We start from the raw sequence: 12906 nt of genomic DNA, 5'->3' as shown, positions 1-12906 counted from the left end.
TGGCTACCTCCCATCCTCTCAGTGAAAACGATTGCATATGCTCTGTCACAGCACGCGGAATTCAGCTGTCGGTTCTCGGTCAGGCCGGAATAGAATCCATCGATTCTTTTACGTCTGTCACTAACGCCCCGCCTGCTAGGAGTTTGAAGCACGTCACAGTCATTCAATCATTAAATCCTACTCAGAATACCACAGACAAGGTTAGACCTTCCAGATTCTCTTGAATGCTGCCATCTGTTCTCGCCTATACCACGAAGACTCTGATCTCACGGAATGGTTGGCTCGTTTGTCAAGCGAGCACTCGGTTGTCAGGTGGTGCACGAAATTGCAATCACACTTTTGCAATCCCGCACAACTAACCAGCAAGTGCACTGGGTCGTCCAAATAATACCTTGCGTGAGCAAGGGTCGATCCCACGGAGATTGTCGGCTTGAAGCAAGCTATGGTTATCTTGTAAATCTTAGTCAGGATATCAGAAATTATCAAGATTGATTGTAAAAAGCAAAAGAACATGAAATTGTTACTTGTTTTGCAGTAATGGAGAATAGGCTGAGGTTTGGAGATGCTCCATCTTCTGAATCTCTGCTTTCCTACTGTCTTCTTTATCAAACACGCAAGGCTCCTTCCATGGCAAGCTGTATGTAGGGTTTCACCGTTGTCAATGGCTACCTCCCATCCTCTCATTGGAAATGTTCAACGCACCCTGTCACGGCACGGCTATCCATCTGTCGGTTCTCAATCAGGCCGGAATAGAATCCAGTGATTCTTTTGCGTCTGTCACTAACGCCCCACCCTCAGGAGTTTGAAGCACGTCACAGTCATTCAATCATTGAATCCTACTCAGAATACCACATACAAGGTTTAGACCTTCCGGATTCTCTTGAATGCCGCCATCAGTTCTAGCTTATACCACGAAGATTCCGATTAAAGAATCCAAAAGATAACTACTCAATCTAAGGTAGAACGGAGGTGGTTGTCAAGCACACGTTCATAGTTGAGAATGATGATGATTGTCACGGATCATCACATTCATCCGGATTAAGAACAAGTATTATCTTGGAATGGAAGCAAGCATGATTGAATAAGAAACAGTAGTAATTGCATTAATCCATCAAGACACAGCAGAGCTCCTCACCCCCAACCATGGGGTTTAGAGGCTCATACTGTGGAAAGAAACGTGTAAAAATGTTATGAGGTCATAAGGTACGGATACAATGTCAAAAGATCCTATTAATAGTAAAACTAGTCACCTAAGGTTTTACAGAAATGAGTAAATGACAGAAAAATCCACTTCCGGGCCCACTTGGTGTGTGCTTGGGCTGAGCAATAAAGTAATTTCGTGTAGAGACCTTTTCTGGAGTTAAACGCCAGCTTTCATGCCAGTTTGGGCGTTTAACTCCAAGTTTTATGCCAGTTCCGGCGTTTAACGCTGGGATTTCTGAGGCCGGATTGCTACACCGGTTTGGGCCATCAAATCTTGGGCAAAGTATGGACTATCATATATTGCTGGAAAGCCCAGGATGTCTACTTTCCAATGCCGTTGAGAGCGCGCCAATTAGGCTTCTGTAGCTCCATAAAATCCACTTCGAGTGCAGGGAGGTCAAAATCCAACAGCATCTGCAGTCCTTTTTGGTCTCTGGATCAGATTTTTGCTCAGGACCCTCAATTTCAGTCAGAAAATACCTGAAATCACAGAAAAATACATAAACTCATAGTAAAGTCCAGAAAAGTGAATTTTAATTAAAAACTAATAAAAATATACTAAAAACTAACTAAAAGGTACTAAAAACATACTAAAAACAATGCCAAAAAGCGTACAAATTATCCGCTCATCACAACACCAAACTTAAATTGTTGCTTGTCCCCAAGCAACTGAAAATCAAAATAGGATAAAAAGAAGAGAATATACTATAGACTCCAAAATATCAAAGAAACATAGTTCCAATTAGATGAGCGGGACTAGTAGCTTTTTTGCCTCCGAACAGTTTTGGCATCTCACTCTATCCTTTGAAGTTCAGAATGATTGGCATCTATGAGAACTCAGAACTCAGATAGTGTTATTGATTCTCCTAGTTAAGTATAATGATTCTTGAACATAGCTAGTGTATGAGTCTTGGCTGTGGCCCAAAGCACTCTGTCTTCCAGTATTACCACCGGATACATACATGCCACAGACACATAATTGGGTGAACCTTTTTAGATTGTGACTCAGCTTTGCTAAAGTCCCCAATTAGAGGTGTCCAGGGTTCTTAAGCACACTCTTTTTGCCTTGGTTCACACCCTTATTTCTTTCTTTTCTCTTTCTTTTCTCTTTTTTCTTTTTCGAAATTTTTTTTTGTATTCACTGCTTTTTCTTGCTTCAAGAATCAATTTGATGATTTTTCAGATCCTCAATAACAGTTCTCTTTCTCCTCATTCTTTCAAGAGCCAACACTTTTAACATTCTTAAAACAACAAATTCAAAAGACATATGCACTGTTCAAGCATTCATTCAGAAAACAAAAAGTATTGTCACCACATCAAGCTAATTCAACTAGTTTCAAGGATAAATTTCGAAATCCTGCACTTCTTGTTCTTTTGTGATTAAAGCATTTTTCATTTAAGAGAGGTGATGGATTCATAGGACATTCATAACTTTAAGGCATAAATTTTATTAATTATGAACTAAGAACAATGCTCAAATATAGATATAAGATGAGACTAAAATAAAAATAGAAAGCAAAAGAAAAACGCAAAAAAAAAATTAGGCTCCTAATGATAGAGGTTTTCACAGAGTTAGGACTCAACAACCTTGATTTTGAGAAGTGGATGCTCCCTCAGCTTGAGAGGAGAGCTTTTGGCGCTTCATCTCTTGGATTTCACGCCCCTGCTTCTCTTGTTCCTTCAGCAATTTGCAGAGCATGCAGTTCTGATTCTGCTGTTCTTCCTTAAGTTGCTCCATAGTCTCTTGCAACTTGGTGATAGATGCTTCCAGGCTGGCCCAGTAGCCAATTTCAGGAAATTCAGGGAGGAACTCATGCGCCCTCCTTTTGATAGAGTTGTCTTGCACTTGTCCTTCCATTGACTTCTTGGTGATTGGGTGTTCAATGGGTATGAATTCATCTACCCCCATCTTCACCCCAGCCTCTTTACAGAGCAAGGAAATCAAGCTTGGGTAAGCCAGTTTGGCTTCAGTGGAATTTTTATTTGCAATTGTGTAAATCTCACAAGCAATCACATGATGGACCTCCACTTCTTTTCCAAGCATAATGCAATGAATCATCACAGCTCTCTTGATGGTGACCTCAGAACGGTTGCTAGTGGGCAATATGGAGCGCCCAATGAAGTCTAGCCAACCTCTTGCAATTGGCTTGAGGTCTCCCCTCTTGAGTTGGTTTGGGACACCCTTTGAATTGGTTATCCATTTAGTCCCAGGGAGACATATGTCTTCTAGAACTTGATCCAACCCCTTATATACTCTCACCATCCTCCTATTAAAGGAGTCAGGATCATCTTGCAGTTGAGGCAATTTAAAGATTTCTCTTATTTTGTCCAGATGGAAGTACATAACTTTTCCTCTGACCATGGTTTTGTAGGTATGGTAAGCGGTTCCAGTCATTCTCTGCTTATCTGTCAGCCACAGATTTGAGTAGAATTCCTGAACCATGTTCCTTCCAACCTTTGTCTCAGGATTGGTTAGAACTTCCCATCCTCTGTTTCGAATTTGCTCTTGGATCCCCGGATATTCATCTTCTTTCAGATCAAATTTAACTTCCGGGATCACTGACCTCAGACCCATTATTTTGTGATAATGGTCTTCATGTTCTTTGGTTAAGAACTTCTCTTGATTCCAAAGATTCTTTGGATTAGTCTCTTTCTTGCCTCTTAAATTGGTTTGTTTTCCCTTAGGAGCCATGATATTGATGAATCTTGGCTTAGTGATCACGGAAAAGCACACCAAACTTAGAGGTTTGCTTGTCCTCAAGCAAAAGAAAAGAGATAAGAGAGGGGGAGGAAGAGGAAATTCGAATGGTGTGGTTGGAAGAGGGGAAACAAACGTGTATTTATAAGGTGGGGAGGGGAGTTTTCGAAAAAAAAAAGAATTTGAAAGGAGATTTGAGAAGATATGAAAAGAAATTGAGAAAAAGGTGAAATTTTTGAACAATGTTTGTAATTGATTTGAAATAAATTTGAAAAATGGTTTTGATTTTTGAAGATTTGAAAGTGAATGATGAATGATTGAAGTGTGATTTTGTAGAAAAGTGTGGGTAAGAAAAGGAAAGTTTGAAAAAATTTGATTTGAAAACAAAATTGTGGTCCCCCCCACCTTGCTGGCGTTAAACGCCCAGAATGGCACCCATTCTGGCGTTTAACGCCCATTTGTTGCCCCTTTTGGGCGTTTAACGCCCAGCCAGGTGCCCTGGCTGGCGTTAAACGCCAGAAATCCTTTGTCACTGGGCGTTTTTTCAAAACGCCCAGGATACTGCACACCTGGCGTTAAACGCCCAGAATGGTGCCCATTCTGGCGTTTAACGCCCAGAATGGTGCCCATTCTGGCGTTTAACGCCCAAAATGGCACCATTCCTGGCGTTAAACGCCCAGAATGGTACCCATTCTGGCGTTTAACGCCCAAAATGCCCCTTACTGGTGTTTTTTCGCCAGTAAGCTCATTTTCTCTGCTTTTTGAGCTGAATCCTTCTGTAACTCTGTGAATTCCTTCATTTTTGATACTTGCCTCTGTAAGAACTAATCATACAATTTCCTAATGACTGGGTTGCCTCCCAGCAAGCGCTTCTTTACTGTCTTTAGCTGGACTTTCACTGAGAATCACTCGAGTCTCAGTTTTGAGCACTCCTGCTCAAAATTTCCTTCAAGATAATGCTTGATTCTCTGTCCATTTACAATGAACTTTTTGTCAGAATCAATATCCTGAAGCTCAACATACCCATATGGTGAGACTCCTGTAATCACATATGGACCCCTCCATCGGGATTTGAGTTTTCCTGGAAACAATTTGAGCCTAGAGTTGAAGAGCAGAACTTTTTGTCCTGGCTCAAAGACTCTGGTTGACAACTTCTTGTCATGCCATTTCTTTGCCTTTTCCTTATAAATTTTTGCATTTTCAAAGGCATTGAGTCTGAACTCCTCTAGCTCATTTAGCTGGAGCAATCTTTTTTCACCAGCTAACTGTGCATCCATGTTTAGGAATCTGGTTGCCCAGTAGGCTTTATGTTCCAGTTCCACAGGCAAATGACAGGCCTTCCCATACACCATTTGGTATGGAGAGGTTCCTATAGGAGTCTTGAATGCTGTTCTGTATGCCCACAGAGCATCATCCAAGCTCTTTGCCCAATCCTTTCTTCGGGCTATCACAGTCCGTTCTAGGATTCTTTTTAGCTCTCTGTTAGAGACTTCAGCTTGCCCATTTGTCTGTGGATGATACGGAGTTGCCACTTTATGGCTGATTCCATATCTAACCATAGCAGAGTATAGCTGTTTATTGCAGAAATGAGTGCCCCCATCACTGATTAGCACTCTGGGGACGCCAAACCTGCTGAAAATGTTTTTCTGGAGGAATTTCAGTACAGTCTTGGTATCATTAGTGGGTGTAGCAATTGCTTCTACCCACTTAGATACATAGTCCACTGCCACCAGAATGTAAGTGTTTGAGTATGATGGTGGGAATGGCCCCATGAAGTCAATTCCCCATACATCAAATAATTCTATCTCCAATATCCCTTGTTGAGGCATGGCATATCCGTGAGGCAGGTTACCAGCTCTTTGGCAACTGTCACAGTTATGCACAAACTCTCGGGAATCTTTATAGAGAGTAGGCCAGTAGAAGCCGCACTGGAGAACTTTAGTGGCTGTTCGCTCACTTCCAAAATGTCCTCCATACTGTGATCCATGGCAGTGCCATAGGATCCTTCGTGCTTCTTCTCTGGGTACACATCTGCGGATCACTCCGTCAGCACATCTCTTAAAGAGATATGGTTCATCCCAGAGGTAGTACTTGGCATCTGAAATTAATTTCTTTCTTTACACTCTGCTGTACTCCTTAGGTATGAACCTCACAGCTTTATAGTTTGCAATATCTGCAAACCATGGAGCTTCCTGAATGGCAAAGAGTTGCTCATCTGGGAAAGTCTCAGAGATCTCAGTAGAAGGGAGGGACGCCCCAGCTACTGGTTCTATTCGGGACAGATGATCAGCTACTTGGTTCTCTGTCCCTTTTCTGTCTCTTATTTCTATATCAAACTCTTGCAGAAGCAACACCCATCTTATAAGCCTGGGTTTTGAATCCTGCTTTGTGAGTAAGTATTTAAGAGCAGCATGGTCAGTGTACACAATCACCTTTGATCCCACTAGGTAGGATCTAAACTTGTCAATGGCATAGACCACTGCAAGTAATTCTTTTTCTGTGGTTGTGTAATTCTTCTGTGCATCATTTAGAACACGGCTAGCATAATAAATGACATGCAGAAGTTTGTTATGCCTCTGTCCCAACACTGCACCAATGGCATGATCACTGGCATCACACATTAATTCAAATGGTAATGCCCAATCTGGTGCAGAGATGACTGGTGCTGTGACCAGCTTAGCTTTCAGGGTCTCAAATGCCTGCAGACACTGTGTGTCAAACACAAATGGTGTGTCAGCAGCTAACAGGTTACTCAAAGGTTTAGCAATTTTCGAAAAATCCTTGATAAACCTTCTGTAGAATCCTGCATGCCCCAGAAAGCTTCTGATTGCCTTAACATTGGCAGGTGGTGGTAATTTTTCAATTACCTCTACCTTTGCCTTATCCACCTCTATTCCCCTGCTTGAAATTTTGTGCCCAAGGACAATTCCTTCAGTCACCATAAAGTGACATTTCTCCCAGTTTAAAACTAGGTTAGTCTCTTGGCATCTTTTCAGGACAAGTGCTAGGTGATTAAGACATGAGCTAAATGAGTCTCCATATACTGAAAAGTCATCCATGAAGACTTCCAGAAATTTCTCTACCATGTCTGAGAAGATAGAGAGCATGCACCTCTGAAAGGTTGCAGGTGCATTGCACAGACCAAAAGGCATCCTCCTATAGGCAAACACGCCAGAAGGGCAGGTGAATGCTGTTTTCTCTTGGTCCTGAGGATCTACTGCAATTTAGTTGTAGCCTGAATAGCCATCCAAAAAGCAGTAGTAATCATGACCAGCTAGTCTTTCTAGCATTTGGTCTATGAATGGTAAAGGAAAATGATCCTTTCTGGTGGCTGTATTGAGCCTTCTGTAATCAATACACATGCGCCACCCTGTGACTGTCCTTGTAGGAACCAGTTCATTTTTTTCATTATGGACCACTGTCATGCCTCCCTTTTTGGGAACAACTTGGACAGGTCTCACCCAGGGGCTATCAGAAATAGGATAAATAATCCCAGCCTCTAATAATTTAGTGACCTCTTTCTGCACCACCTCCTTCATGGCTGGATTTAGCCTCCTCTGTGGTTGGACCACAGGTTTGGCATTATCCTCCAACAGGATCTTATGCATGCATCTAGCTGGGCTAATGCCCTTAAGATCACTTATGGACCACCCAAGAGCTGTCTTGTGTGTCCTTAGCACTTGAATCAGTGCTTCCTCTTCCTGTGAATTTAAAGCAGAGCTTATAATCACTGGAAAAGTGTCACCCTCTCCCAGAAATGCATATTTCAGGGATGGTGGTAGTGGTTTGAGTTCAGGCTTAGGAGGCTTATCCTCTTCCTGAGGAATTTTCGAAAATTCCTTTGCTTCCTCTAGTTCTTCTTGATCAGGTTGAGCATCTTTGAAGATGTCTTCAAGCTCTGATTCTAGGCTTTCAGCCATATTGATCTCTTCTACCAGAGAGTCAATAATGTCAGCGCCCATGCAGTCATTTGGTGTCTGGATGCTGCATAGCTTTTACAGCATTCAACTTGAACTCATCCTCATTGACTCTCAAGGTTACTTTCCCCTTTTGTACATCAATGAGAGTTCGTCCAGTTGCTAGGAAAGGTCTTCCTAGAATGAGAGTTGCACTCTTGTGCTCCTCCATTTCCAGCACCACAAAGTCAGTTGGAAAGGCAAATGGCCCAACCTTGACAATCATGTCCTCTATTATGCCTGATGGGTGTTTAATGGAGCCATCAGCAAGTTGGAGGCATATCCTGGTTGGTTTGACTTCTCCAATCACCCAAGCTTTCTGATAGTGGATGCAGGTATTAAATTGATGCTTGCTCCAAGATCACATAGGGCTGTCTTGGTGCAAGTACCTTCTAATGTGCATGGTATCAGAAAGCTTCCAGGATCTTGAAGCTTTTCTGGTAAGCTTTTTAGAATGACTGCACTGCATTCTTCAGTGAGAAACACTTTTTCAGTTTCTCTCCAATCCTTCTTATGACTTAAGATTTCCTTCATGAACTTAGCATAAGAAGGTATTTGCTCAAGTGCCTCTGCAAACGGAATCTTTATTTCAAGAGTCCTTAAATAGTCTGCAAAGCGGGCAAATTGCTTATCCTGTTCCGCTTTGCGGAGTTTCTGAGGATAAGGCATCTTGGCTTGATATTCTTCAACCTTAGATGCTGCAGGTTTATTCCTTACAGAAGTGGTTGAAGAAGCCTTGTTAGAGGGATCACTGTCAGCACTCTTAGGTGTCTGATTTTCCTTTGGCGTTTGAACGCCAGGACTGGGTGGAAAATGGGCGTTTAACGCCAGCTTTTCCCCCTTTTCTGGCGATTGAACGCCAGAACTGGGCAAGGAATGGGCGTTTAACGCCAGCTTTCCTTCCCTTTCTGGCGTTTGAACGCCAATAGCATTCCTCTCTGGGCTCTTACTGTCCTGAGAGGGATTTTGAACAGTGGGTTGGTCATCCTCTGTCAATTGCTCCTTATTTGGCTTTTTGCTCCTTTGAGAATTGTTATTCAGTGTCTTCCCACTCCTCAGTTGAACTGCTTGGCATTCCTCTGTTATTTGTTTAGATATTTGTTGTTTTGCTTGATTCAACTGCAGTTCTATGCTCTTGTTAGCAACCTTAGTATCATGGAGCATTTCTTTAAATTCTGCTAACTGTTCTGTCATCAGGAGCAATTGTTGATTAAGCTCATTCATCTGTTCCTGAGGATTAGGATCAGTGACTAATGCCATGACCTCCTCCTTTGGAACGAACTCATTGCTAGAATATAAGTATTGGTTTCTAGCAACAGTGTCTATAAGCTCTTGAGCTTCTTCAATTGTCTTCCTCATGTGTATAGATCCACCAGCTGAGTGGTCTAAAGACATCTGAGCTTTTTCTGTAAGCCCATAGTAGAAAATGTCTAACTGAACCCACTCTGAAAACATTTCAGAGGGACATTTCCTTAGCATACCTCTATACCTCTCCCAGGCATTATAAAGGGATTCATTATCCTCTTGTTTAAAGCCTTGGATGTCCAGCCTTAGCTGTGTCATCCTCTTTGGAGGGTAAAAATGATTCAGGAATTTGTTTGACAACTGTTTCCATGTCTTTATGCTTGCTGTAGGTTGGTTATTTAACCACCTTTTAGCTTGATCTTTTACAGCAAATGGAAACAGTAATAGTCTGTAGACATCCTGATCCACCTCTTTATCATGTACTGTGTCAGCAATTTGTAAAAATTGTGCCAGAAACTCAGTAGGTTCTTCCTGTGGAAGACCGGAATACTGGCAATTTTGCTGCACTATGATAATGAGTTGAGGGTTTAGCTCAAAGCTGCTTGCTTTGATGGGAGGTGTACAGATGCTACTCCCATATGCAGCTGTAATGGGGTTAGCATATGACCCCAGAGTCCTCTTGGACTGATTAATTCCACTTAAGTCCATAATGGACAAAAGGGAAATGATAATGATTGCAAAGAGATGAATTTTGTTTATTTTTATTATTTTTTTGAAATATCCGAAAAAAAATTAAAATGAAATAAAATAAAATAAAAAAAAATTCGAAAATCAAAAGGGAAATGAAATCAAAGCAAATTGAGAACTGAATCAATTAGTAAAAGAGAAGATTTTGAAAACAGCAATTAAAAAGATATGATTGAAAAATTTTTATGAAAAAGATTTGATTTTTGATAAGAGGAAAGAGAAAAACACAAAAAGACACCAAACTTAAAATTTTTAGAAATCAAACACTAATTTTCGAAAATTTTAAAGGAAAAACACAAAGAGGACACCAAACTTAAAATTTTTATGAATCAAAAAGGGACTAAGAACATGCAAAAACGAAAATCAAGAGAAAAATAAAAGCATGCAAAAGACACCAAACTTAAAATATGAAACTAGACTCAATTAAAAGACTCTAAACCAACAAAAATTGTCCTAATCTAAGCAACAAGATAAGCCGTCAGTTGTCCAAACTCGAACAATCCCCGGCAACGGCGCCAAAAACTTGGTGCACGAAATTGCAATCACACTTTTGCAATCCCGCACAACTAACCAGCAAGTGCACTGGGTCGTCCAAGTAACACCTTGCGTGAGCAAGGGTCGATCCCACGGAGATTGTCGGCTTGAAGCAAGCTATGGTTATCTTGTAAATCTTAGTCAGGATATCAGAAATTATCAAGATTGATTGTAAAAAGCAAAAGAACATGAAATTGTTACTTGTTTTGCAGTAATGGAGAATAGGCTGAGGTTTGGAGATGCTCCATCTTCTGAATCTCTGCTTTCCTACTGTCTTCTTTATCAAACACGCAAGGCTCCTTCCATGGCAAGCTGTATGTAGGGTTTCACCGTTGTCAATGGCTACCTCCCATCCTCTCATTGGAAATGTTCAACGCACCCTGTCACGGCACGGCTATCCATCTGTCGGTTCTCAATCAGGCCGGAATAGAATCCAGTGATTCTTTTGCGTCTGTCACTAACGCCCCACCCTCAGGAGTTTGAAGCACGTCACAGTCATTCAATCATTGAATCCTACTCAGAATACCACAGACAAGGTTTAGACCTTCCGGATTCTCTTGAATGCCGCCATCAGTTCTAGCTTATACCACGAAAATTCCGATTAAAGAATCCAAGAGATAACTACTCAATCTAAGGTAGAACGGAGGTGGTTGTCAAGCACACGTTCATAGTTGAGAATGATGATGATTGTCACGGATCATCACATTCATCCGGATTAAGAACAAGTATTATCTTGGAATGGAAGCAAGCATGATTGAATAAGAAACAGTAGTAATTGCATTAATCCATCAAGACACAGCAGAGCTCCTCACCCCCAACCATGGGGTTTAGAGGCTCATACTGTGGAAAGAAACGTGTAAAAATGTTATGAGGTCATAAGGTACGGATACAATGTCAAAAGATCCTATTAATAGTAAAACTAGTCACCTAAGGTTTTACAGAAATGAGTAAATGATAGAAAAATCCACTTCCGGGCCCACTTGGTGTGTGCTTGGGCTGAGCAATGAAGTAATTTCGTGTAGAGACCTTTTCTGGAGTTAAACGCCAGCTTTCATGCCAGTTTGGGCGTTTAACTCCAAGTTTTATGCCAGTTCCGGCGTTTAACGCTGGGATTTCTGAGGCCGGATTGCTACGCCGGTTTGGGCCATCAAATCTTGGGCAAAGTATGGACTATCATATATTGCTGGAAAGCCCAGGATGTCTACTTTCCAATGCCGTTGAGAGCGCGCCAATTGGGCTTCTGTAGCTCCAGAAAATCCACTTCGAGTGCAGGGAGGTCAGAATCCAACAGCATCTGCAGTCCTTTTTGGTCTCTGGATCAGATTTTTGCTCAGGACCCTCAATTTCAGTCAGAAAATACCTGAAATCACAGAAAAACACACAAACTCATAGTAAAGTCCAGAAAAGTGAATTTTAATTAAAAACTAATAAAAATATACTAAAAACTAACTAAAAGGTACTAAAAACATACTAAAAACAATGCCAAAAAGCGTACAAATTATTCGCTCATCATCAGGCGATCAACCATGCATCGTGCAATCAGGAATCCAAGAGATATTCACTAGAGCCTTGGTTGCTTGTAGAACAAAAGTGGTTGTCAGTCACCTTGTTCATAAGTGAGAATGATGATGAGTGTCACGGATCATCACATTCATCAAGTTGAAGAACAAGTGATATCTTAGAACAAGAACAAGCGGAATTGAATGGAAGAACAATAGTAATTGCATTAATACTCGAGGTACAGCAGAGCTCCACACCTTAATCTATGGTGTGTAGAAACTCCACCGTTGAAAATACATAAGCATAAGGTCTAGGCATGGCCGAATGGCCAGCCTCCCAATGATCTAAGATAGCATAAAACACGAAGATAGCTACCCAGATATCTCAATACAATAGTAAAAGATCCTACTTATAGAAAACTAGTAGCCTAGGGTGTACAGAGATGAGTAAATGACATAAAAATCCACTTCCGGGCCCACTTGGTGTGTGCTTGGGCTGAACAATGAAGCATTTTCGTGTAGAGACTCTTCTTGGAGTTAAACGCCAGCTTTTATGCCAGTTTGGGCGTTTAACTCCCATTTGGGTGCCAATTCCAGCGTTTAACGCTGGGATTCCTGAGGGTGACTTTGAACGCCGGTTTGGGCCATCAAATCTTGGGCAAAGTATGGACTATCATATATTGCTGGAAAGCCCAAGATGTCTACTTTCCAACGCCGTTGAGAGCGCGCCAATTGGGCTTCTATAGCTCCAGAAAATCCACTTCGAGTGCAGGGAGGTCAAAATCCAACAGCATCTGCAGTCCTTTTTAGTCTCTGAATCAGATTTTTGCTCAGGTCCCTCAATTTCAGCCAGAAAATACCTGAAATCACAGAAAAACACACAAACTCATAATAAAGTCCAGAAAAGTGATTTTTAACTAAAAACTAATAAAAATATACTAAAAACTAACTAGATCATACTAAAAACACACTAAAAACAATGCCAAAAAGTGTATAAATTATCCGCTCATCATCAGGCACGCGT

This window comes from Arachis stenosperma, chromosome 2 (assembly GCF_014773155.1).
Source record: "Arachis stenosperma cultivar V10309 chromosome 2, arast.V10309.gnm1.PFL2, whole genome shotgun sequence".
In the NCBI taxonomy this organism is placed as follows: Eukaryota; Viridiplantae; Streptophyta; class Magnoliopsida; order Fabales; family Fabaceae; genus Arachis; species Arachis stenosperma.
The sequence above is the reverse complement of the archived record's forward strand: the minus strand, read 5'-3'. Positions refer to the sequence as shown.